This window comes from Macaca fascicularis, chromosome 8 (assembly GCF_037993035.2).
Source record: "Macaca fascicularis isolate 582-1 chromosome 8, T2T-MFA8v1.1".
Classification (NCBI taxonomy): Eukaryota; Metazoa; Chordata; class Mammalia; order Primates; family Cercopithecidae; genus Macaca; species Macaca fascicularis.
Window position 1 is genome coordinate 152,213,909 of NC_088382.1, and position 24,553 is coordinate 152,238,461.

The following is a 24,553-nucleotide window of genomic DNA, read 5'->3' on the forward strand; positions in this document are numbered from 1 at the left end:
GGGGAGTGAGGCTGAAGGTTGATCACCAATGGCCAATGATGTAATCAATCACGCATTCCTAATAAAGCTTCCACAAAACCCCAAAAGGACAGGGTTCAGGGAGTCCTCAGATAGTTGAACACATGCAGGTGCCTGGGGGTGCTGCTGGGAGGGCCTGGGAGCTCCGTGCCCCTCCCTATGCCTGCCCCCCGCGTCTCCTCCACCTGCTGTGCATCCGCACCTTCATCACAGCCTGTGCCATAAATGGGTAAACGCAGCTCAGTGTGTTCCTGAGTCCTGTGAGCTGCTCCAGCAAATCATCAAACCCGAGGAGGGGGTCATAGGAACCCTGATTCATGGCAGGTTGGTCAGAAGCACTAGCATTGGAGGTGGGGCCATCGCGTGAGACTGAGCCCCTACTTGCGGGATCAGGTGGATGGCGTTGGAATTGAATTGAGGACACCCAGCCGGTGTCCTCTGCAGTGTCGCTCAGTGTGTGGGGAAACGACCTCGCAGCTGGTCACAGAAGTGCCCTGTGCCATATTGAGTTTGTGAGAGGGAGGAAGAGAAGCACTTCAGTTCGGATTTCTCATCTCTTACAACCTTCAATTATTTTGAATCTGCTTGACCTGTCAAGAATTGGAAAGAAGTATTGAAATCTCCCACTATGATAGCAGATTGTCTCTTTTTTCTTCGTAATTCTACCCAATTTTGCTTTGTATATTTTGAGGAACATGAGTTTAGAATTATTATATGTTCCTGGATATTTGAATTTTTGTCATTTTGAAATAACCATTTCTCTACACAATAATGTTTTTTGCTTTTGACTTAAAGTCTATCTCATTTGATATTAATATAAATACCCTCATCATCCTTTATTAAATAACTTTGTTGTGGGTTTATTCTCAAATTTTAGGTATGTCTCATGTAAGGGCATAGAACTGGACTTTTATAATCCAATCAGAGAACCTGGCTTTTAACCTTTTTTTTCCCATTTTTGGGTGATGGCTGCTGTATTTGGATCTGGTACTCTGTCTTAGTGCCCCATCAGCATCTTGTTTTTACTTAAAAAAATTATCCTTTCTCAGCTGGGCATGGTGGCTCAGACCTGTAATCTCAGCACTTTGGGAGCCTGAGGTGGGAAGGTTGCTTGAGGCCAGAAGTGTGAGACCAGATAGAGCAACATAGTGAGATCATGTCTCCCAAAAAAAAAAAAAACAGAGAACCACAAAACTCCTGTTTTGATTTTTCAAAGTGACTGCATTTTTAAAGTATTTCTTTCTTTCTTTATTTTAGAGGCAGGAGGTCACTCTGTCACCCAGGCTGAGTGCAGTGGCACAGTCATAACTCACTACAGCCTCAAACTCCTGGGCTCAAGTGATCCTCCTGCCCTTGCCTCCTGAGTAGCTGGGACTACAGGTGTGCACCACCACACCTGGATAATTTGTTTGTTTGTTTATTTGTTTGTTAGCAGAGATGGGGTCTCACTATGTTGCCCAGGCTGGTCTTGAACTCCTGGGTTCAAGTGATCCTCCTGCCTCGGCCTCCCAATGTGCTGGGATTACAGGCATGAGCCACCGTGCCTGACCTAAAGTATTTATTTTTAATGCAGTTTTACCTTTTATTCACATGGAAATCTTACAGATTCTTTCTATTCCTTTTCAGCTTACCTTTGAAATTTTACGCATTATTTAACCGGGTCTAAAATGAGTCAATCTATGAACTCCCTTTCAAACAGTACAAGGACCTCGGAAGACTTTACTCATTATCCTTGGGCTCCTGTGATTTGAGCTGTATATGTACAACCCTATGCGTGAGACAGGATTATCCTTGTCAGTAGACAGCCCTGGTTATATGTACTTATGCGTTTAGCCATTCCTTCATCACCATTCCTTCATGCTGTCCTTCTTCGCAAAGTACAGGCTTTCCAAGTCCTGCTGGCAGACACCTGTTGACTGTAACTCTGTCGTCCACATGGAGAAGGCCGAGTTAATCCCACTCATGGCCTGGCATCATGCTGGCCCATGGGAAACCCCGTTCTTGCTTACTTATTCTCTTGAATCTCCATAATCTGCCCCCCAACTGATAAGCAGCTACTCTAATTTAGTTAATGTGTCTTTTTTTTTTTTTTTTTTGCAAGTGTTCTTTTTATTTGATAATAATTTCAGGCAACAGAAAGTTGCAAAGATTTTATAGAAAGCATTGCTCTACCCCCTACAAGCTTCCCCCATCATTAACATCTTATATAACCATGGCACAATTATCAAAGTGTCTATTTATTTAAACTATATCGTTATAGATCTCAATCTGTTTTTTACTTTTTTCCATAAGCACTTTTTTTAAAAAAAAGATCCATCTGGGTTGCTATGTGTGCATCTCATCTGTTCTTTTTCATTTTTTTCTTGATGTGTTTTATTTTAATATAAAATACAGCCAAACGTATACCACAGATGAGACGAAGCCGTATGTAATGGCATTCTCTGTGTATGGCAACTAATATTGGTGTGCGTACTTGAATTTTGCATTTTTGGTTTAACTTGGAGGTACAACTTAAATATACCAAGATTCGTCCATTTTAAGTGTTGGATGGGTTTGGCCATATGTATACACTCAGCCACTGCCACCATCAGACGGTGCACAGCTCTGGCAGACCCATGCAACTGTCACCATGAGTGGGACAGTGCCACCAGCCCCCAACATCGCATCAGCAGGTCCCTTTCTAGTGAAATCCTTTCCCCATCTTCCCCCTGGGGCAGCCACTGCTGTATGCTTCGTCCCTGTACAATCGTGTGTCACTTCACGACAAGGATGCATTCTGAGAAATGTGTTCTTACATGAGTTCTTCCTTGCATGAACATCACAGAGTCTACTCACACAGGTCTAGCTGGCCGAGCTGATGCACTGAGCCTGTATGGTACAGCCTGTTGCCCCTAGGCTACAAATCTGCTCAGCCTGTGACTGTACTGAATACTGTGGGCAACTATAACACAATGGTAGGAAACTGTGTATCCAAACCGGGTGCAGTGGCTGCACCTATAGTCTCAGCTACTTGGGAGGATCACTGGAGCTTAGGAGTTCAAGACCACCTTGGGCAACATAGTAAGACCCAATCTCAAAAAAAAAAAAAAAAAAAAAAAACCGCACAGAATTTGTATAGTTAAACATAGAAAAGGTACAGTAAAAATACAGTATTTTTAGAATAAATAAAAGATTAGAAATGGCCCATCTGCATAGGGCACTTGGCATGCGTGGAGCTGGCAGGACGGGCAGTTACTCTGGGTGAGCCAGTGTCTGAGTGGCGAGTGAATGGGATGCCCTCGGATGTCCCTGTGCACTAGTGGAGACTTTGTAAACACTGTACATGTAGGCTTCACCAAGTTTGTTTAAAAATATTTTCATTCCTCGATATCCTACTGTAACGTTTTTACTTTATAAACTTTTTAATTTTTATAACTTTCTGACTCTCTTGTGATAACATTTACCTTAAAACACAAACATGTACAAATATTTTCCTTTATTGTATCCTTATCCTATAAGCTTTATTCTATTTTAAAATTTATTTTTATTTTTATTTTTACTTTTTAAACTTTCTTCTTAAAAACTAACATACACACACACAGTAGCCTAAGCCTGCACAGGGTCACGATCACCCGCCTCACTGTCTTCTGCCTTCAAGTCTTGTCCCATTAGAAGGTCCTCAGGGCGGTGGCATGCATGGAGCTGTCCCCTCCCAGGACAGCAATACCGTCTTCCGGACCCCTCCTGAAGGCCCTGCCTGGGGCTGTTTTGCAGTTCACCTTTTTCTATATACGTAGAAGGAGTACACTCTAAAATAACAAAAGTATTGTACACATAAGCCAGTAACAGACTCATTTATTACTAAGTATTATGTAATGTACATAACTGTATGAACTTGACTTTTATAGACTGGCAGCACAGTAGGGTTGCTTACACTAGCGTCACCACACGTGGGAGAAATGGCCACTAGCATGTCACTAGGTGACAGACACTTTCAACTCTGTTACAATCTTATGAGATCACCGTTGTACATGGGGTCCATCACCGGCTAACAGGCGGGGACGCAGCACATGGTCCATCACTAACAGGCAGGGATGCAGCACATGGTACGTCACTGGCTAACAGGAGGGGATGCGGCACATGGTCCATCACTAACAGGAGGGGAGGTAGCACATGGTCCATCACTGGCTAACAGGAGGGGATGCAGCACATGGTCCATCACTAACAGGCAGGGATGCAGCACATGGTCCATCACTGGCTAACAGGAGGGGATGCAGGACATGGTCCATCACTGGCTAACAGGAGGGGATGCAGGACATGGTCCATCACTGGCTAACAGGAGGGGATGCAGCACATGGTCCACCACTAACAGGCAGGGATGCAGCACATGGTCCATCACTGGCTAACAGGAGGGGATGCAGGACATGGTCCATCACTGGCTAACAGGAGGGGATGCAGGACATGGTCCATCACTGGCTAACAGGGGGGGATGCAGGACATGGTCCATCATTGGCTAACAGACGGGGATGCAGGACATGGTCCACCACTGGCTAACAGGAGGGGATGCAGCACATGGTCCATCACTGGCTAACAGACGGGGATGCAGGACGTGGTCCATTACTAACAGGCAGGGAGGCAGCACATGATCCATCACTAACAGGCGAGGATGCAGCACATGATACATCACTGGCTAACAGGAGGGGATGCAGCACACGGTCCATCACTGGCTAACAGGAGGGTAAGCAGCACATGGTCCATCACTGGCTAACAGGAGGGGATGCAGCACATGGTCCATCACTGGCTAACAGGAGGGGATGCAGCACATGGTCCATCACTAACAGGTGGGGATGCAGCACATGGTCCATCACTGGCTAACAGAAGGGGATGCAGCACATGGTCCACCACTAACAGGAGGGGATGCAGCACGTGGTCCATCACTGGCTAACAGGAGGGGATGCAGCACATGGTCCGTCACTAACAGGCAGGGATGCAGCACATGGTGCATCACTGGCTAACAGGCGGGGAGGCAGCACATGGTCCATCACTAACAGGAGGGGATGCAGCACATGGTCCATCACTAACAGGAGGGGATGCAGCACATGATCCATCACTAACAGGAGGGGAGGCAGCACATGGTCCATCACTAACAGGAGGGGTTACAGCACATGACACATCACTAACAGGAGGGGAGGCAGCACATGGTCCACCACTGGCTAACAGGAGGGGATGCAGCACATGGTCCATCACTGGCTAACAGGAGGGGATGCAGCACATGGTCCATCACTGGCTAACAGGAGAGGATGCAGCAGATCACTGCACTGCACTTTTCCCGTTTCCAGAGTGCCATGTCCATGGAATCACGCAGGGTTACAGCCCCTTGGGATGACCTCCTCCCCTCAGCATTCACACTGCTCAGATCCATCCCGGTGCTGTGCACCAATCCTTCCTTTTTTTGAGACAGGGTCTCACTCTGTTGCCCAGGCTGGAGTGCAGTGGCACAGTCACAGATCACTACAGCCTCTATTTCCCAGGCTCAAGTGATCCTCCCACTTCAGCCTCCCTAGTATCTGGGACTATAGACACACACCACCCTGCCCAACTAATTTTTTTAAGGTTTTTGTAGAGACAAGCTCTCATTCTATTGCCCAGGCTGATCTCAAACTCCTGGGCCCAAGCAATCCTCCCACCTCAGCCTCCTGAAGTGCTGGGATCATAGGGATGAGCCGCTGTGCCTGGCCTGTTTTGTTTTGACATGGGGTCTTGCTATGTTGCCTAGGCTGGTCACAAACCCCTGGGCTCAAGCGGTCCTCCTGCCTTGGCCTCCCAAAGAGCTGGGATTCCAGGCGTGAGCCACCATGGTCAGCCTATTTCTTTCTTATTCTTGAGTAGAATTCCATTGTATGGGCACACTATAGTTTATCTATTCACCCATAGAAGGACATTTGAGTTATATCCAGTTTTTGACAACTATGAAAAAAGCTGACATAAGCATTCATGCTTGAGTTTGTATAGAAATATCTCCATGTCTCTAAGGCAAATGCCTAGGAGTGGAACTGCTAGGGCATATGGTGAGTGTATCTCTAACTTTGTAAGAAAATGACAAACGATTTTCCAGAGCAGCTGTTCTATTTTGCATTCTCACCAACAATGGTTCAAGAATTCCTTGCTGGCTATTGTCATAGCTGTTCTTCTAATTCTTTCGAGAATGTCTTTTGCAGAACAAAGTTGTTTTCCCATTGATTGAGCTTTTGGTGTCATATGTAAGACCTCTTTGCCAGGTCACAAGGACTCTTCTCTGATTCTAAAAGTGTGATAGGTTTGCATTTTATGTTTACATCCCATCTGAGCTAGCTTTTATATAAGGTATAAGAATTACATCCAAGTCCTCCTTCATCAGAGGATGCCTTTATTCCAGCTAAATTCCCAAAGAATGTTTTCACTAGATAGATAATTCATATTGACCATTCCTTTTTCTTTGGCATTTAAAAAATTTTGCTCCATTGCTCCCTGACTTCCATGGTTTCTGGTGAGAAATCCGTTGTCTTTCAAATCCTTGCTCTTTCATATGTCTACGGCATTGTTTTGTGGCTGGCCGCAAGATGTTTTTGTCTTTCAGCAGCTTGATTAGGATGTTTCTTGGCATGGATTTCTCTTCGTTTATCCTGTTTTATGTTCATATCTGAATCTGTAAGTTTCTGTCTTTGCTAAGATTCAAGCAATTTGAGCTCCTATTTATTGAATTTTCCCAAACCATTCACTGTCTCCTCTTAATATGAATGCTAGTGTTGTGGGTCCTAAGGTTCCATTCATTTTTGGTCCATCACTTTTCTCTCTGTTGTTTAGACCTGATAATTTCTATTGATTTTCAAGTTCACTCTTCTCCTCTTATCTCCATTGTATGCCTTTGAGACCAACCAGTGAATTTTTCTTATTTCAGTTATTGTACTTTCCAGTTCTAAAATTTCCATGTGGTCCTTTTTACATTTTTACTTTTCATTTTTTAAATTCTATTTTTATCATGTTTCATACACACACCTTCGCCCTACCCCCAGAGTCTCCTCTATTATTAACATCTTGCATTAGTCCTCAGTGTCATCCAAGGACCCCTGCACTAGGACCTGGGCTGCTGCCCCCAAGTTCTTCAGTGAAGGGGCAGACACTGACTACCCCCAAGGGAAGATGTGTGTGGCAGCAGTGGGGGCAGCATGAATGGAACTTAAGAAGCTGACCTCAAGCTGCCCTCTCATTGCCACCTCTAGCAATCTGCCCACCTCCCAGGCTTTTGACCCAGGAGACAGGATCAGACACAGTTGTGAAATCTCGTTCCACCCTCTTCTGGCTTCCATGGTTGCTATTCTTGATTCTACTGCTGGTTTGTCATCCCTGGGTGGGGGCGTGGGGTGGGGGGAATCTCTTCCTCTTGCCTATTTTTAAGATTTTTCTTTTGCGTTCTACACAATATGTCTGCATGTGGAATCTGTTTATCTTGTTAGATACAGGTTGTGCTTGAATTTCTGTGTTTTATCAATTTTGGAGAATTCCTGGTAATTTCATATCTAGCCTTCAGCTAATTAATTCTCTCTTCAGCTGTGTCTAATATGCCATCTCATTTAGCCATTAAAATTTACCACTTGCATTTTTCCTGTCTAGAAGTCCTGTTTGATGCTTTTTCACATCTGCTTGGTCACTTCCGATATTTCCTTATCTTGCTCATTGTTTGGGTCTGTCTTTTGCTTCTTTGAAGAGCTCATACATGGCTATTTTGTGTGCTGTATTTGTGAATGACAGTAGCTGAAGTTCCTGGAACGCTATTGCTGCCCTAGGAGGGGACAGCTCCATGCATGCCACCGCCCCTGAAAGTGATTGTGACTTCTTTGCTGACTCTCAGTTGGGGGGCTCCTTTGCTCACGTCTGCCAGCTTTTTCTGGGAGCTCACCTGTGGTTTAACCCAGCCTGTCTGCTGTAGAGGGCCTGGATGGGAGCGCCCCCTCCAGAGCCGCTTGGTACTTGCTTCTGCTTGGAATCAGTGGGTGCTACTGCCCTGCAGGCCCCTTCCAGAGTCCTGGCCTGTTGCAGCCTTGGGGTTCAGCTTTCACCGTCCCTCCTCTTGGGAAACCAAGACCTGTCTTCCAACCCAGCCCCAGTTTCAGCTCCTGCTCCCAACAGTGACCCCGAGTTTTTCATTGTTTTTCACTCGCTATTCTAGTGTCAGTTGTTTTGGGCTCTTCCATTTGTCTTTCATTTTTAAGCCTTTAGAGATTTCCCTTGCTTTTTCTGAGAGCTGGGGATACATTAAAAGCTGCATTTCTTGTCATTTATGTAAGACCTAGTTGTATTTTGGTGGGGGGATCATTGGAGCACCTAGCCTGCACACTGCAGAGGTTGGAAACCTCTGTCCCAGCCTCTGTCCACCTGCCCACTCCCACAGTGCTGCCTCCGTCCCGGCCCCTGTCCACCCGCCCACTCCCACAGTACTCTGAGGACAGATGTGGGTCCCTTCCCACCTTCCTCATCAGGGCCTCTGGGGAACACCCCACCTAGTCTGCCGCCCCTTCCTTCTCACAGCTGAACCCTCTTGGCTCCTGTGAGTCTACACCACCCCAGTGCCCCCCTTCTCGGCGGCTGCTGCTTCTAAGTGTCCCTTGCTGGGACATTCTCCTCCAAGTAACTATGAAACGCTGGAATTCCTCAAGATGCAGTCCTTGGCCCCCTCATCCCCCAGCAGCCTCCTCCACACCATGGCTTCCTCGTCTTCTGTCTGCTGACGCTGCACACCCATCACCACGGCTCAGCCGACCCTGTGCCCAGGCCCACACCTGCTGTCCTTGGCCTCTCTGACTGGGCCAGATGCACCTGGTCCCCGGACCTGTCCTCCTCCTGGCCGCTTGTCCTCCCATCATATAGCGCTTAGCTGGGACGGGGGGCGCCGGGTGAGCACTGAGAGGCGGGAGCTGTCAGGGGAGAGCTCGGGCCTCAGGCCTCTGCCCTCAGCCTGCTGGGAAAGGCCCAGGACAAACGGCACTTCCCTCTTGCTTTCCTGCCCGGCATGCCCACTGGCTCCACAGCCCGGGCAGGCTCAGGCCCGGGCCCCCGGTGGCCCCTCAGCTGACTTTCCTCCCATGCCCCGGCCTCTTGCCTTTGCCTGGGCAGCTCCTCCAGCCCAGATGGCCTCTGGGTGTGGTGCCCTCCCTCTCCCACCTCCATCTCAGTCTTGATGTCCTCCAGGGCTGAGCTCAAGCACCACTTCTCCAGGAAGCTCCCTTCCCGGGGCAGTGGCTGGGAGGTGGAGGTCTCCGGGTGACTTTCCCCATGCCCTGGCCTGAGGCCTAGGACACATCTGCTGTTCTCCCCAGAGTGCCCCGAGGACGAGCACCGCATTCCCAGCAACGCCTGCACTCGGCATGCGATGCACATTCCCTGAGTGGTGACCATGGGCCAAAGACTCTAGGAGGAGCCTTGGATGCCCTCCGCGGAGATGGCCCCAAAGCCACCACAGACAGCAGGGCCATGGGCACAGCTGAAAGCCCCCTGGGCAAGGCGTGGGGAGGGACGGAAGGCATTGCAGAGGGCGCAGTGACGTCTGCACCAGGAGCTCAGACAGCAGAGCAGATGCAGCCCTTTGGAGGCGAGGCGGGGTGGCCGGGGAGGGGGTCTCTGTAGGCCTGGATGTGGCAAGTGTGAGGGGTACCCTCAATGGCTGGAGCGGAGATATAGGCCAGGCACAGATACAGGGCCCAGGGCCACTCCAGGCTTAAACAGGCCCCCAAGGGTGGGAGGGACCTGAGATCACTTGGAGAAGAATGCGGGGTGGAGGGGACACAGGGGGAGCCTGGAGCAGGGCAGGCATGTGGGAGGGATGATTGTGGATGCAGGAGGAAGGGTCACGGCCCTGCTGGGGAGGGAGGAGTGGGGAAGGGGCTGTGAGAATGGCCCCTGAGGTCCTGGGATCCTTTTGTTTATGGCCCAGTGTCAGCAGGTAAGTCCTCAGCTCACACTGGCCAAAAGAGCCATCCCAGCAGCTTCTGAAGCCCTGGGTTGCCAGGGCCCTTCCAACCCCCACAGCTGTGTGAATCTGGAGGGGAGAGCCCAGCCGGGCCCTGGATACACCGAGGAGGGGCCGTGGCGAACTCTGTCAGCATTTAATAAAGATAGAAATCAACACAACGACCAGCCGCTGACAACCGCAACAAGCCCAGGGCTCAGGCTACATACTGGGACATCCCATGACATCTTCCAAGAAGGTCAGGGAGAACTCGCGGCACATGGCGTTCTCGTCCTGCCTGAGGGCCTCTGAGTCTGCAGTAGAGACCTCGGGGCTGACTGCACGACCACAGCCTGCCCAGCCCCAGCCTGGGAGGGGTGGGCACCTGCCCTGGAGCTGAGAACCAGCTGGGGCCCTCCTGTCCCGGGCGTCCCATTGAGAGGGGTGGGGAGGGGTCACTGCCCTGTGCCGGGAGCCACGTCTGATGGGGAGCACAGCCCTGTCCCGTCCTCCAGTGTGAAGGAGGGGACAATGTCCTGTTCTCAGGACAGGCTGGCCAGGGGAGCCCCCCTCGGCCACACAGCCCACGGGCCAGGGTGGAGTTCCCGGCTTAAGTCTCCTAAGGACTCTCACGTCGCCTTGTTCAGGTAGAAGCAGAGGTTGGAAAAGTAGCCCTGCAGAATTCCCCCTGGATAACTGTGGGGAGCAGCGGTGGGCCAGGGCCCTGTTCCCCCGAGGCTGGTGGGGAAGCCCCTTGCCCACTGGGGGAGCTGGGCTGGCTCAAGGGGTCAGGAAAGCAGTGCTTGACTCGAGGGTCAACCTTGTTCACCCTGCTGGGCCTAGAGCCATTTATGCCAAGAGCAGGCCCCGGGGGACATGAACGTGGCCATCGGCCCGGCGCCTACCAATGAACTTCACGGCTACCAGCTTCAGGTTCCTGTGGGGGCTCTCCAGGTAAAGTAAGGCCTATATGAGAAACTGGTGGTAGTTGTTGAAGTTGCTCTCTACCTGGGGAGGAGAGAACAGATGGCCTGTGGCCAGGCTGGGGGCCTACTGGGCTCCCTGACTTCTGGGACTTGGCTCTGCCTAGGCTGCCCTGGCAGCCCCCGCAGCCCCTACCTCTCACTGATCATGGCCTGGACATGAGGAGCCAGAGCTGGCACCTGGGCTCCGGCAGGCTGTGGGGTCAGAGGCAGGAAGAGCTGAGCTCTGCAGGACCAGCTTCAAGACTCAGCCCCACCCCGGGTGGGAGTCCGGGTCAAGGGAGCTGGGCCCAGTCATCCTTTCTGAGAGTCGCCTCCACCCTCCACCCATGCCTTGTGCCCATGGCACCCCACGGCGGTCACGCTTGACCCCACGCTGGGTCTGCAGCCCCGTCAGAGCCCATGGGGGGCCTAGGACATTGGCCCCCACAGCAGGTGTGGCTCACTGGCTTCTCACCCTCCTGGGGTGTGCTGGGCCCCAGGTTTCCAATAGAGGAGAGCACGTCCAGGACAGGGGGCACCGTGGAACCCCGAGGACAAAGCCAACTTGAAGGAGGGGGCAGTGGGCGTGCAGGGGTGCTGAGAGCTTCATGGGACCTGCTAGAACAAACTCTTCAGTGACCGGCATCCTCTGAGGCTTTTGGGTTTTAGAAACGAGCTTGTCTTGTTGTCTGAGCCTATTTGCACTGGCTTTCCTGCCACGTGCACACCAGGAATCCCGCCTCACTTTGGCCCTTACCCCCCAGGCCACCACATCCCCTGTAGTTCAGACAGGCCCCTGGGCTACTACCACTGCCATGCCCAGGCATGGGCTCCTGGGCTGTTCCCAGAGTGGGGACACTGACACCAGGCCATTCCTGCCCAACCTGGGACCCACCTGCCTGCTTCTTGCTGCTAGGCCAGCTCAGAGCTGCCTGTGGTCTGTGGCCCTTCCCACCCAAGCCTGCTTACTTCCCACTCTCCTTCCACAGGGGACAGCCCCAGATGCAGCCTGGACTTGCAGCTTCAGCCACAAGGTGCCCTGGGGTCTCCACACTCCGGACACACGAGATCCAATTTGCTGTCCATGCAGAAGAGCATCCCAGTCGCCAGCAAGCCCACACGCTGGAAACTCGGTCAGGAACCCATGACCTTAGAGAGACCCACAACCCTGCTCTGGGCCGCTCTAGGGGCTGGACGGCAGCGCTGGCCCCCACCGGACCTCACACGTTCTTGGGGGCCCAGACTCTGGCCTGTCTTGACACCTCCCACTCAAAGGCTCCAGGGGCCCTGCAAGCGCTGATCTCGTGTCTCGGAGTGGAAAAAAATTAGGAAGGATTTGAACCTTCTAATGTTACCAGAAGGAAGGAGGCTTTAAAAAACGCCCAGGGGCAAAAGCACAAACTGGGGTCCGGGAGCAACGCTCACAGCAAGAAGGGGTGGGTTAAAGGGGCTGCTGGCCAGGCTGTGGCCCCTGCACATTCACTCCGGGATGGTCACCATGGGCGTGGCGCTTCCTGGGACTGAGCTGAGTCTTCATGAGCTAAGCTGTGTCCCCGCAAACTCAAATGTGGAAGCCTTGACCCCAGTACCTCAGATGTGACTGTATTTGGGGTAGGGTCTTGAAGAGGTGATCAAGGTGACGTGCGGTTGCCAGGGTGGGCCCTGGTCCAGCAGGACTTGTGTGCTTACAAGAGGAGGAGCTTGGGACACAGACGCGCGGAGGGAGGACGCCAGGCGGAGATGGGAGCGGCGCCGCCCCAGGCCAAGGACCTACGAAAGCAAGGAGAGAGGCGGGCAGATGCCGCCCCAGCGCCACCCGAGGACAGGGTTCTGCTGGTGCCTTCGTCTGGACTCCTGGCCTCCAGAACCGTGAGAGGGTGCGTCTTCGCCATGTGAGCCACCAGGCATGTGGTTCTGGGTGACAGAGGTCTGCCCAGCACATGCAGGCCCTGACCTCGAGATCACTCCAAAGAGCGGGGTTCACGGGAAGTAAACAGGAAGGAGAAGACCACAGAGAAGGGAGACTACACACTACACACATTAATTTCTACTGGTGTTCAAAAGGAGGGAAGCATTTTTTGTTCTTTTGTTTGTGTTTGTTTAATTGTAAAACTACCTATTGGGTACTAACGGAAGAGTTTAAATGCATGTCTTGTGTTTCTTCTACTCGTGGTATGACATCAACTTGCTCCCATCAGTGGAGTCAAGAAAGAATAAAGGCGGGGCTGAGAATAAACCGCCCTGCCTCCGGGGCTGGGGGCTAGGGCGGGGGCCTCGGGGTGCTGTGCAGACTCGAGGGAGTGGTCGGCCATGGCCAAGGCTCAGCCCATGTTCCCAAGCAGCCTGCAGGGCCCCCATGTGCAGCATGAGACAGCAGCCTGGCGTTAGACAGCGATGAGCCGCCTATTTTAAAATACTGGTCATGAACACATAACCTGCTGTCAGTAACACCTGCGGGTCAGGGGCCACCTGACCACCATGAAAGGAATGGAATTCCATCCGGAAAGGGATGCTGGCCGGCCGAAACTTAAACAAGGTGAGATGTCAGGGAAAGACGCTGACTTTTGAGAAGTAGAATTGATGTGATGGGGCAGGTGAATGGTCAGGTGGTCAGGGCCCCTGCAGCCAGGGACACCTAGTGGCACGCTCACCCAGGGGCACTGGTGGACAACCAGCTCCCAACACCCGCGATGGCCCAGGGGGGCGGCTGGTTTCTGTTGGGTCTGATCTTTAAAGCTATGGAAATTCTAGGGAGGTGTGAAAATGGGTACGTCCCTGAAAACCCAGGAAGACCTGTGCAGGGAAGAAAGAACAATAATAAGGAAGGAGGACGCAAATATCCGGCAAGGAGGGCGCACACCCCAATGACCCGCACAGTCCCAACGCCGCCGTGCGGCTCCTCGTCCGCAGTGCCTGAAACGCGGGAGGATGTGATGTTTAAACCTAGGACTGTAGTTAAGCTTTTAGAGTTGTGTCAATAAGTTTGTAAGCAATACGTAAATGTTGAGAAGTTTGTTAATTCTGTGAGTTTTCATGGATCAATTGTCTTAGTAAGGGTAATTGTAATGCTAGCAGTGCTGACTGTTCAATGCTTTAGAAGGTGGACTATTTCATAAATTAATAAGATTAATAAACTGGGTTTATCTTATTTTATTTTATTTTTTGAGACGGAGTCTCGCTCCTCGCCCAGGCTGGAGTGCAGTGGCGCTATCTTGGCTCACTGCAAGCTCCGCCTCCCAGGTTCACGCCATTCTCCTGCCTCAGCCTCCCGAGTAGCTGGGACTACAGGCACCCGCCACCACGTCCAGCTGATTTTTTGTATCTTTTTTGGTAGAGATGGGGTTTCACCATGTTAGCCAGAATGGTCTCAATCTCCTGACCTCCTAATAGAGACGGGGTTTCACCATATTGGTCAGGCTGGTCTCGAACTCCTGACTTCAGGTGATCTGCCCACCTCGGCCTCCTAAAGCACTGGGATTACAGGCATGAGCCACCGTGCCCAGCCTATAAACTGGGTTTAAATAAAATACAAATGGTAGTGCATATACCTCTCCACGCACAAAAATACCTCCAAAATGAAAGAATCTGTTAACAACAAATTTCTCATAAAATCTTCAACTGAAGCAGCTAAAATAAAAAGGCGGAGCTGGACAGAGAGACAGAGCCAGGGCCCCAGGTGCGCACTGAGCTCCAGCTGCCCCAGGCACCAGGCAATCTCCCAGGCTGAGGCCAGGCGTCAAGGCCACCACCCAGGTACCCCGGGGAAGGACCAGCCTGGAGGCCCAGGAGTCGGGAGGAAGAGGGAGCCCCGCCTAAAACAGGCCCCTTAAGAACTGGACCGGAAAGACTCTGAGGGCAGAGAGAACCAAAGAAGGTTTGTGTCTGTCTCGGCCTGTGGAAAAGGATGTTTTCTTCAGGGTTGATAACCATGGTCAAGCCCCACAGGAGGATTTAGGGTTTCAGTTTCCACTGCCGGCTTTCAGTGGGGACCCCAGAGCTGGGGAGTTAATGCAGAAACTCATCCCATATCAGCAGCAAACACAAAGACCCTTGCCGCATAGCCTTGAGCCCAATGCCAGGGCTTCACGGAGAAGCTCAGGATACACAGAAGCAACGTGAGCAGGGGAGAAGCCATCATGAGCAAGAGAGAGAAAGCACAGGTAACGGCAAGGCCAGACCCTGAGAATGTCCCAGAAGCGAGCCATGCAGAAGAGATGACAAGGTGTTGTTTAAATGATTACATTTGTGGGAAACAGGAACTCCTAAGAAAAAGGCAAGACACTACAGAGAAAGAACAGGTGCACCTGGAACACAGCACAGGAGACAAAGTGAAGACCATCACTGTTGATGTGATGAAGTTGGCGGATGTTTTAAGAGTGAATCAGGGATAGAGAAAAAATGAACTGGGAGATAAACCCGGGGGAAAATAACCCAAAATGCACCATCGAGAGATAAAAGAGATAGAAAATGTGAAACCGGGCTTAAGACACACGGACTGGAACAGGCTGAGAAGGTCACTCACAGCAAACGTGTGAGATCTTTGTGCCCCTCACGTGGTTTCTGTTTTTCTGGTTCTTTTGCCTTTTCAAATTCACCCGTTTTGCCTGGTGTGTGCAAATGGATGTGAGCCCCTGAATACCTTCCACTGCTGGTGGGTCCTGGGGTGTGGTCAGAAGACAGCAGTGAGAGGCACCCCAGGAGGCAGCCCCTCTGCTCTGTGGGCTGCAGGATCTCCAGGGCCAGGCTCCTGCACTGTGACCACTGCCCCAGCACTCAGCTCCTGCAGAGCATGGGGCCAGCCACGGGAAGGGGCAGCTGTGCCCGAACCCCCTGGGGCAGTTTGGCAACGGAGTATCACCCACGCGACGCCTCCCTGTGAGCGACTTCTCCTGCACCTCAGAGGGCTCGTGTACAGCAGTCTCTGCACCCGCTGGCATCTCTGCTACAGGAGGCGGTCGCCCAGGAGAGGAGGTCTGCTTTGGGCACTTGCCTCAGCCCAGGGAGGGGCTCTTCCGCCTTCTGTGACAGGACACACGCTAATGTCCGACAGACGCGTCATTCCTGCCGCTGCTGCATTCTTCAGAGCACTCTTTACTTCTTACCAGCCAGTCCCTTCGAACTCTCATTCCCCGTGGCACTGAGTCATTCTTCACACCGCACTTGCCTGCTCACACTGCTGTGTGGTGCCCATCTCAGGAACGGGCTCCAAGCGATACAGAATACTCACGTCCCAATTATGCTCTAGCGGTTAAGGGCAGCAGACCTTGGGCTCCCAAGGTCAATGTTTCCACTGTCACTGTTATCCACCAGGGGTGACAGCCTGAGGACAGACGGCACCACGGCACACAGTGGGCAGCCAGCATCCCGTTCCCACGGCAGGGAGCTTGGCGCCACCCACACTCACATCCTAAGGCATAGCCCCTCCCAGCCCTGAGCCTGTCACTGCTGATCCATCTCCTGGACCCCTCCCAGTACCAGCACAATTCCACAGAGCAAGGAGGAAGTTCTCAAAAAGATCCCGGCCAGGCGCGGTGGCTCACATCTCTAATCCCAGCACTTTGCGAGGCCAAGGCAGGAGGGTCACTTGAGCTCAGGAGTTCAAGACCAGCCTGGCCAACATCGCAAAACCCTGTCTCCACAAAAAGTACGAAAATCATCTGGGTGTGGTGGCGGGCCCCTGGGGTCCCAGCTACTCAGGAGGCTGAGGTGAGAGGATTGCTTGAGCCCAGGAGTTTGAGGGTGCAGTGAGCTAGGATTGTGCCTGTGGATAGCTACTGCACTCCAGCCTGGGCAGAGAGACAGACCCTGTCTCAAAAAGAATAAAAAAGACCCCAAAGCACGAAGCACAGAAAAGGAATACACTTGGCTCCATTAAAACCAAAAACTTCTGTCCAACCAGTAACACCATAAGCAAGGTCAAAGGACAGGTCACTAACTGTGCAAAAATATTTGCAACGCCAATAGTTGGCCAAGGATGCAGGCACAGCATAGAAAGAATTCCCACACTTTTCCGAGTGAAACAGACAACCTCACATAGGACGCGGAGAAGATCTGCACAGGCAGCTCGCAGCAGAGGAGCCTGGCCCGGCCAGCTCTGGCTCGCCAGCTTTCAGGGTTCCCGGCAGAAGCTAAATGTATCTCTTCCTGGGAATCTTTGCTCCATCAGATTCCCGCCCTCCCCTGCCTTTGAGAATTACATCCCCACCCTCTCAGGAAATGTTTGTTCCTTTCCCCACATCCAGCGCCAGCCTCTGCTTCCTCCAGGAAGCTCTCCCTGATTGCTTCTATCCACAGAAACACGGCCTTCTTTGACCTCTAACCGCTCACCTCTGCCACTGCGGCTGCGGCAGCCTCAGGAGCTTCCCCCTGGGATTTCCCCTCCCTCTGCATTCACACTGGTAGTGGCTCTTCCCTTCATCCCCTTGCAGGAAGGAGGTGACAGGGTCAAGAATGCAGACAACAGCAAACCTTCCAGCTTTCGGGCTCCTCCCCAGCCCTTTGGGAGCCTGGTGGGGCTTTCAGGCAGAGGAATTCTCCCAGCAGCTGGAGTGAGGCAGGGCCCGCAGCCAGCGCTGGGCACGGCACCCAGTACCCAAACAAAGGGACCCCGTGTGGGCCAAGATCAGTGCAGGTGGAGATCAGGCCTGCTGGGCCCACCAGTGACCTTGGCCCTGCTAAAGAGCCTGGCGCTGCCACCCTGGCTTCCCCACTTGTAGGACAGAATGAGAGACTGCAGTCAGAGATGAAATTGGCAGCTGGAAAATAGAGAAGTGGTGTTTCTCACTCGCCCCTTCCCCCTTCATCTGCCTCTTGCGAGGACGTGCTCCTGGCCAGAGAACTGGGCTCAGCAGGGTCTGTGGGGTGGGCTTCTGTGAGCTGAGGGCCCTCCTCAGGTCAGCCCTGGGACTTGAGGCCCGCAAGGCTCCCCTCACCGTGTCCACTGCCGCCTGGACCCTCCAGCAGCTGCTCCATCCTCACATAGACACCCCTCAGGGTGCTGGGCTGCCGCACACAGCCCTCCCCTCCTCCCCGGCCCTGCTGGTCCTCCTCCGAGAGGGCGCCCACATCTTACCACGAAGATAAAAATGTGGTTCTCGGCGCCCAGCCTGTGGCCCCACGCCAACATGCTAAACAGCTCCTTCCGGAACTTCCGCTTCAGCAAGATGGCGCAGCGTAGGAAGGTGAGCTTGGTCTTCTGTGGGTGCACAGCAGAAAGATAGGACCAGGAGGTCCGGGCTCCCCTCCCCATCACCATGCCCCTCCCTCGAAGAGCCCAGGGGCCTCCACAGCCCTGCTGTCCCCGGCTGCACAGTCTGCCAGTGCCCTGGAGGGGCTGGCCTGCCAGAGGAAGGGAGGTCCCCGCAGCCCTGTGTCCACCCCAGTCCCCTGGGTTTCCTGAGGTAATTCACACCGAGCTCCCAGGGAGGCCAGTGGTCACCCTGGCTGCCCAGGCCTCCTTCTGGACCTGAGGGCCTCTCTCGAGGGCCAGAGGGATGAGGGACAAGGGTGCAAGGGAGGGCCAGAGGCCACCAGCACCACAGCTGCTGGCCCAGGCTCAGGCCTCCCTTAGAAAAGCCCCTGCTGTAAGCTGAGCTGTGGCCACCAGATCCATGTGCTGAGTCTCTGAACCCTGGTACTGAGCTATCAGGGGCGACTGTGACTGGGGACAGGATCTTTAAAGAGGTGATTAGGGGCCAGGTGCAGTGACTCACGCCTGCAATCCCAGCACTCTGGGAGGCTGAGGTGGGCGGATCACTCAAGGTCAGGAGTTTGAGACCAGCCTGGCCAACACGGTGAAAATCCGTCTCTACTAAAAACACAAAAAAATTAGCCGGGGGTGGTGGCATGTGCAAATAGTCCCAGCTACTCGGGAGACTGAGGCAGGAGAATCACTTGAACCCAGGAGGCGGAGGTTGCAGTGAGCTGAGATTGCGTCACTGCACTCCAGCCTGGGTGACAGAGCGAGACCCTTTCTCGAAAACAAAAACAAACAAACAAACAAAACAAAAGGAGGTGACTAAGGTAAAATGAGGTCATTAAAGTGGGCCACAATCCAGGATTCCTGGTGTCCTTCTGAGAGGAGGAGAGTAGGATACAGGCACACAGAGGGACAGCCTCGTGAGGACACGGGGAGAGGGCACCCGTCCGCAAGCCAGGGAGAGAGACCCCAGGAGGAGCCAGCCCTTCGATGCCTTATCGCCGAGCTTCCGAACTCAGAGACAATACATGCCTGCTGCTTTGTCCCCCTCCGCCTGCCCACAGGTGGCCCTGGCCATCCTCGCAGTCCCCATCCCAGGCCTGGCTTCCCCGCCCCTTGCTGAGCTGGGAGGACTTGGCCCATCGGATTTTCATTCTCCAAAACCCTCAGCCTCCTCCCGAGTCCACTCTGCCAGGGCCCCTGCCTGGTGCTCTGGGGCTCACACATCTGTCCCCATAGCACTGTGCTCCTCATGGGGAGGGGCTGCCTCCTCTCCACACCCACGATGAGGCCCCACTCACAGCAGGTGCTTGACAAATCCATGGATATCAACAGAGCAAGGGGGATTTTCTGCTCCCTGCCAGGCCTCAGCCTCGCCGTCCTGCCTTTGCCCATCTGCTCAGAGAATGCAGTGGACATCGGCCTCCGCGCAACTTTTTAACTGAGGTCTGGATAGGGGTCAGCCTCCCCCAGCAGGGTACCCTGGTGACCTCAGCCATCTCTTCCTTCTGAACGTATGGCTGCATCCCTCAGTTTCCCATTTCGTTATATCCTCGTCACTCTGTATCCGACACCCCCAGACAACTCTGCAAAAGGCAGCAGCTTGACTTCCCCACGTGGGATCCAGCTCTGGAAGGCAGCAACCATCTCCCACCTGCGGACCCCACCTGAGGCCACTCCCCGCTCTCAGACCCCACCTGGGGCCACTCCCGGCTCTCAGACCCCACCTGGGGCCACTCCCCACTCTCAGACCCCACCTGGGGCCACTCCCGGCTCTCAGATCCCACCTAGGGCCCCTCCTGGCTCTTAAACCCCACCTGGGGCCGCTCCCAGATCTCCACCTCCCTAGGGTCTGGTCAGTCCCTGGCAGCTGTGGGCTCACGACCCCCTTATGCGGCTGCCCGACCCTGGCTCAGCCCTCTGCCCTTCACTCCATACCTCCCCTAAGTGATTCAAAGCCCCCATCTATTCTCACCTGGTCGACCCAAGGGTCTTTCTAAACCCCAGCCCACTCGTCCTCCCAGCTGGAGGACCCACCCCTTGGCCCCCAGCGTTCCTCTAGAGTGGGAGTGCATTAGCTCCGCTGGCGGCAGAAACCCCCTTCCTTTCCAAGGTCCCTGCCCAGCAGCTCCACCAGCCCGTGGGCAGCTCTGGCTTCTTCCAGGGGTGGGCTTGGGTGAGGCCATATAAGCACCCTGCTGGCAGGGGGTCCCCCTCAGCCGGGACAGCCAGGGGTCAAAGGGCCTGAGGTCCCCTGGGGCCCACCCACCACCCCTGCCCAGGACAGGCCTGCTCACGTCCTTGAACAAGGGCAGCAGGTGCTGGGCCATCGTGACACTGGCAGCGCCAAAGCCCTGGGTGCCCAGATGGTGCAGAATGTCACCCAGGATCTCCGTCAGGCCTGTGAGGTCCTCGGACTCAGGCTTTAGGAAGCTGTCTGGCAGCCCCATCAGCTGGGCCCGGAGCAGGACCACCTATGGGAGACCCGGCCCTGCACGTGGGACCCCTGCTCAGCTGCTCTGTGCAGGAACCCTCCCCAGGCTTCCCCTAGCGGGGCGGCTCCCTGCCTGCTGGCCACAGGGCTCTTCTGATTCCCAGCGGGCTGTGAGCTTCCTAAGCGGGGACTGTATCTGCTCTGCCCCAAGCCCAGCCCACAGTGCACTGCCTCAGAGGTGGCTGAGTGGGCAGAGGGCGGACGATTGAGCCCCCGGCAGAGATTGGCTGCCGGCCACTCCGTGCCTCCTTTCACACCGCTTAGCAGAGGGAAGAAAAGCCTGGGAACCTCAGCCACAGCTGAGCCCCAGCCCCAGCGCGAGGCTGCTGACAGGGGGTTCCTTCCCACCCACAAAGGAGGCCAGAGGCACTGACCTTAGGGCTCCCCTCAGCTCAGAGATTCTGGGCTCCCCAGCCCTGTGCGGTGCTGTAGGGGTTGCTTCCCCACCCATTTCTTCCAATGCGATGCCTGCAGTGGAGACTGTTCCCGGCGCCACCTCCTCCCCGCTTCCTAGGATAGAAGTGCGTGTCCTCCTGGAGCACCCCGTCTCCTCTCACCGTCTTAGGGTGCACTGAGTTACTGCTGAGGCCCCTCAGGCTCCTGACCTGCACCAGCTGGCTGGGATGATTGAGGCCCACGCTCAGGAAGTTGTCACAGTTCTCCGAGGTGCACACTGGGAGACCTCCGGGCCGCTGAGAAACTGAGGGGAGTCAGCACAGTTAGCTCACTAGTCAATGACGGCAGCCAGGGAGAGTCAGCGTGTACGCCACGGGAGACAGAGGGCGATCAGCGTGTACGCCACGGGAGACAGAGGGCGATCAGCGTGTACGCCACGGGAGACAGAGGGCGATCAGCGTGTACGCCACGGGAGACAGAGGGCGATCAGCGTGTACGCCACGGGAGACAGAGGGCGATCAGCGTGTACGCCACGGGAGACAGAGGGCGAGACACGGGAGGCCCTCGAGACAGCCATCAAGTGTTGCACGTGGAAGGCAGAAGTTAGGGTGCCTTTGTAAAAAAGTGTTTTTTCACACAGGGTCTCACTCTCCCCAGGGTGGGGTGCAGTGGTGCAATCACAGCTCAGTGCAGCCTCGACCTCCTGGGCTCAAGACATCCTTCTACCTCAGCCTTCCAAACACCTGGGACTATAGGCGTGCACCACCACACCGTTATGTATGTATGTATGTACGTATGTACGTACGTATGTACGTACGTGTGTATGTACATACGTACGTACGTATGTGTGTATGTACGTACGTATGTATGTGTGTACGTATGTATGTGTGTATGTATGTATGTACGTATGTATGTACGTGTGTATGTATGTATGTACGTATGTATGTACGTGTGTGTATGTGTGTACGTATGTATGTACGTGTGTATGTGTGTACGTATGTATGTACGTACGTGCGTGTGTATGTATGTATGTACGTACGTGCGTGTGTATGTATGTATGTACGTATGTGTGTATGTATGTACGTATGTATGTGTGTATGTGTGTATGTACGTATGTACGTGTGTATGTATGTATGTACGTACGTGTGTGTGTATGTATGTATGTATGTGCGTACGTATGTATGCACCTGGCCTCCACCTCCCCTCCCTGCCCCTTACCTGCAGGAGGAAGGAAACCTCGTCCATGCTCTTTTTCTCAGAGACGAAGCTCTGAAGCAGCAGGTCCAGGGTGCACGTGGCCTTCTCGTACAGCACCTAACAGAGGAAGATGGCCACAGCGTGTTGCACAGTCGAGGGTCAGCCTGCCAGCTCCACTGCCCTCGCAGAAAGATGTGCTCATCCATCCCTCACAAGGCACCTGCAAAACTGGGAGGAGGGCCAGACCACTCCTCACTGCAAGGCCTCAGGCCGGTCACCTTGTCTACCATGGGCCAGCTCTAGTGTGTGAGGACAGACAGTGCCCGCAGCAGCTGCTCTCTGCAGGTGATAATCGCTGGGGGTGGTGAGAGCTGCCTGCACACCACGGGGGACCTGTGGGGGCCACCGAGCAATGAGCTGAAGCCAGCCCAGGGGAGCACAGTGGGGTGCACTGCCCTGCCCTCGGCTCTCAGACGGCGCCCCTCACTTTCATCCCACTTCCCGCCCCCCCACCTCTGGGGCTGCCCTTTGTCCTCTGCTGTCCCTTTGACGCTGCTCTCCCTTGGGGTGGCCTGTGCTCTTTCCTTTTCACCCTCTTTATTCTCCCTGGGAACAGTTTTTGGCTGATGTCCTCAGATATTCAGAAATCAATGGGTCCAAAGCCCCCGCAGACCCCTCAGGCTTGTGCCCAGGGCTTGCCAGCCTGGTGGGTGAGAATCCAGTGTGTTGCTCAGCAGTGGGGGGTGCTTGGAGATTGTGGGATGAATAAACAGGGAGTTAATGTCATTTGGTGCTGCGAAAATCCTTGCAAAATATAGGAAACACCACGGCATCCCCTCAAACTCTGACCAAAGGAATGAACCACAGCTGCTCCCGTGTGTCACAGCACCATAGTCTATGCCCTTGGCCACCTAAGACCAAACATCCTGAAGTTCAGTGGAGACAGCACATGCTGTTGACACGCCAGAGCGAGGAGGACAATGGCCTCTGTCAGTGACAGTCCACTAGCCACGAATCACTCTCTCCCTGGATGGATATTTCCTAGCACATACTGTACTCCCCACCTGCAAGGTTGGTGTGTGGTAGGAACCAGACCTGGGTCCTTATCATAAGAATATTCTCGTCCAGTTGGAGAGGCAAAAACAAGTAATGAACACCCGAGAACAAAAGGAAGCATCTAAACAAGTTTGAGACTGTGCGTTGGCCATGTATTCAAGTGACATGGGAAAGGACAGTCATCAAAGAGATGGTGGAGAGTCACTTTCCCCAGATCCAAGGGTGACCCAGGGCTCCACCCAGGCACTCAGACCCTGCCCTCTCCTCTCTTGCCCTCCCATTGAGCAGAGGCTGTGTTAGTCAGTTCTCACATTGCTTTAAAGAAATATCTGAGACTGGAAATTTATTAAGATAAGGGAGTTGACTGGCTCATGACTCTGCAGGCTGTACAGGAAGCATGGCAGCTTCTGCTTCTGGGGAAGCCTCAGGAAACTTACAATCATGGCAGAAGGCAAAGGGGGACCAGGCACATCTTACAGGTCCACAGCAGGAGGAAGAGGTGGGGGAGGTGCTACACAACCAGATCTCGTGAGAACTCACTCACTAGAACAGCACTAGGGGGGTGGTGCTAAGCCATTAGAAGCTGCCCCCATGATCCAATCACCTCCCACCAGAGCGCACCTCCAGCAGTGTGGATTACATTTCAATGGGAGATTTGGGTGGGGACACAGATCCACTTCCAGCAATGCAGGTTACATTTCAACATGAGATTTGGGTGGGGACAGAGATCTACCTCCAGCAATGCGGATTACATTTCAACATGAGATTTGGGTGGAGACACAGATCCAAACCGTACCACAGGCCCGCGCAGCTGGCTTGTCCCCACCAAAACTCATGTTGATGCTTAGTCCCCAGTGTCACAGTGTTGAGAGGTAGTAGGACCTGTAAGAGGCATTTGGGTTATGAGGGACCCACCTTCATGAAGGGATTCATGCCATCTCCCAGGAAGGTGTGACTTCTCACTCTCACTGGGCTGGATTAGCTACTAGTAGAGCAGGCTACTATAGAGCAAGGTAGCCCCTTGTGTTTTGTCTGCTTTTCACACAGCCGTTTACCAGGCTCACACCCGTTCCCACTGTGGGATGTCCTCAGCCATGTTATGATACGTGCAAGGCCTCTGCCAGATGAGGCTGTCCCATCTTGGACTTCCAGCCTCCAGAGCCATGAGCTACATAGACCCTTTTTCTTTATCAGTTGCCCAGTCTCGGGTATTTTGTTATAGCAACAGAAAATGGACTGAGACACTATGGTCCTCAAGACAGTGTGAT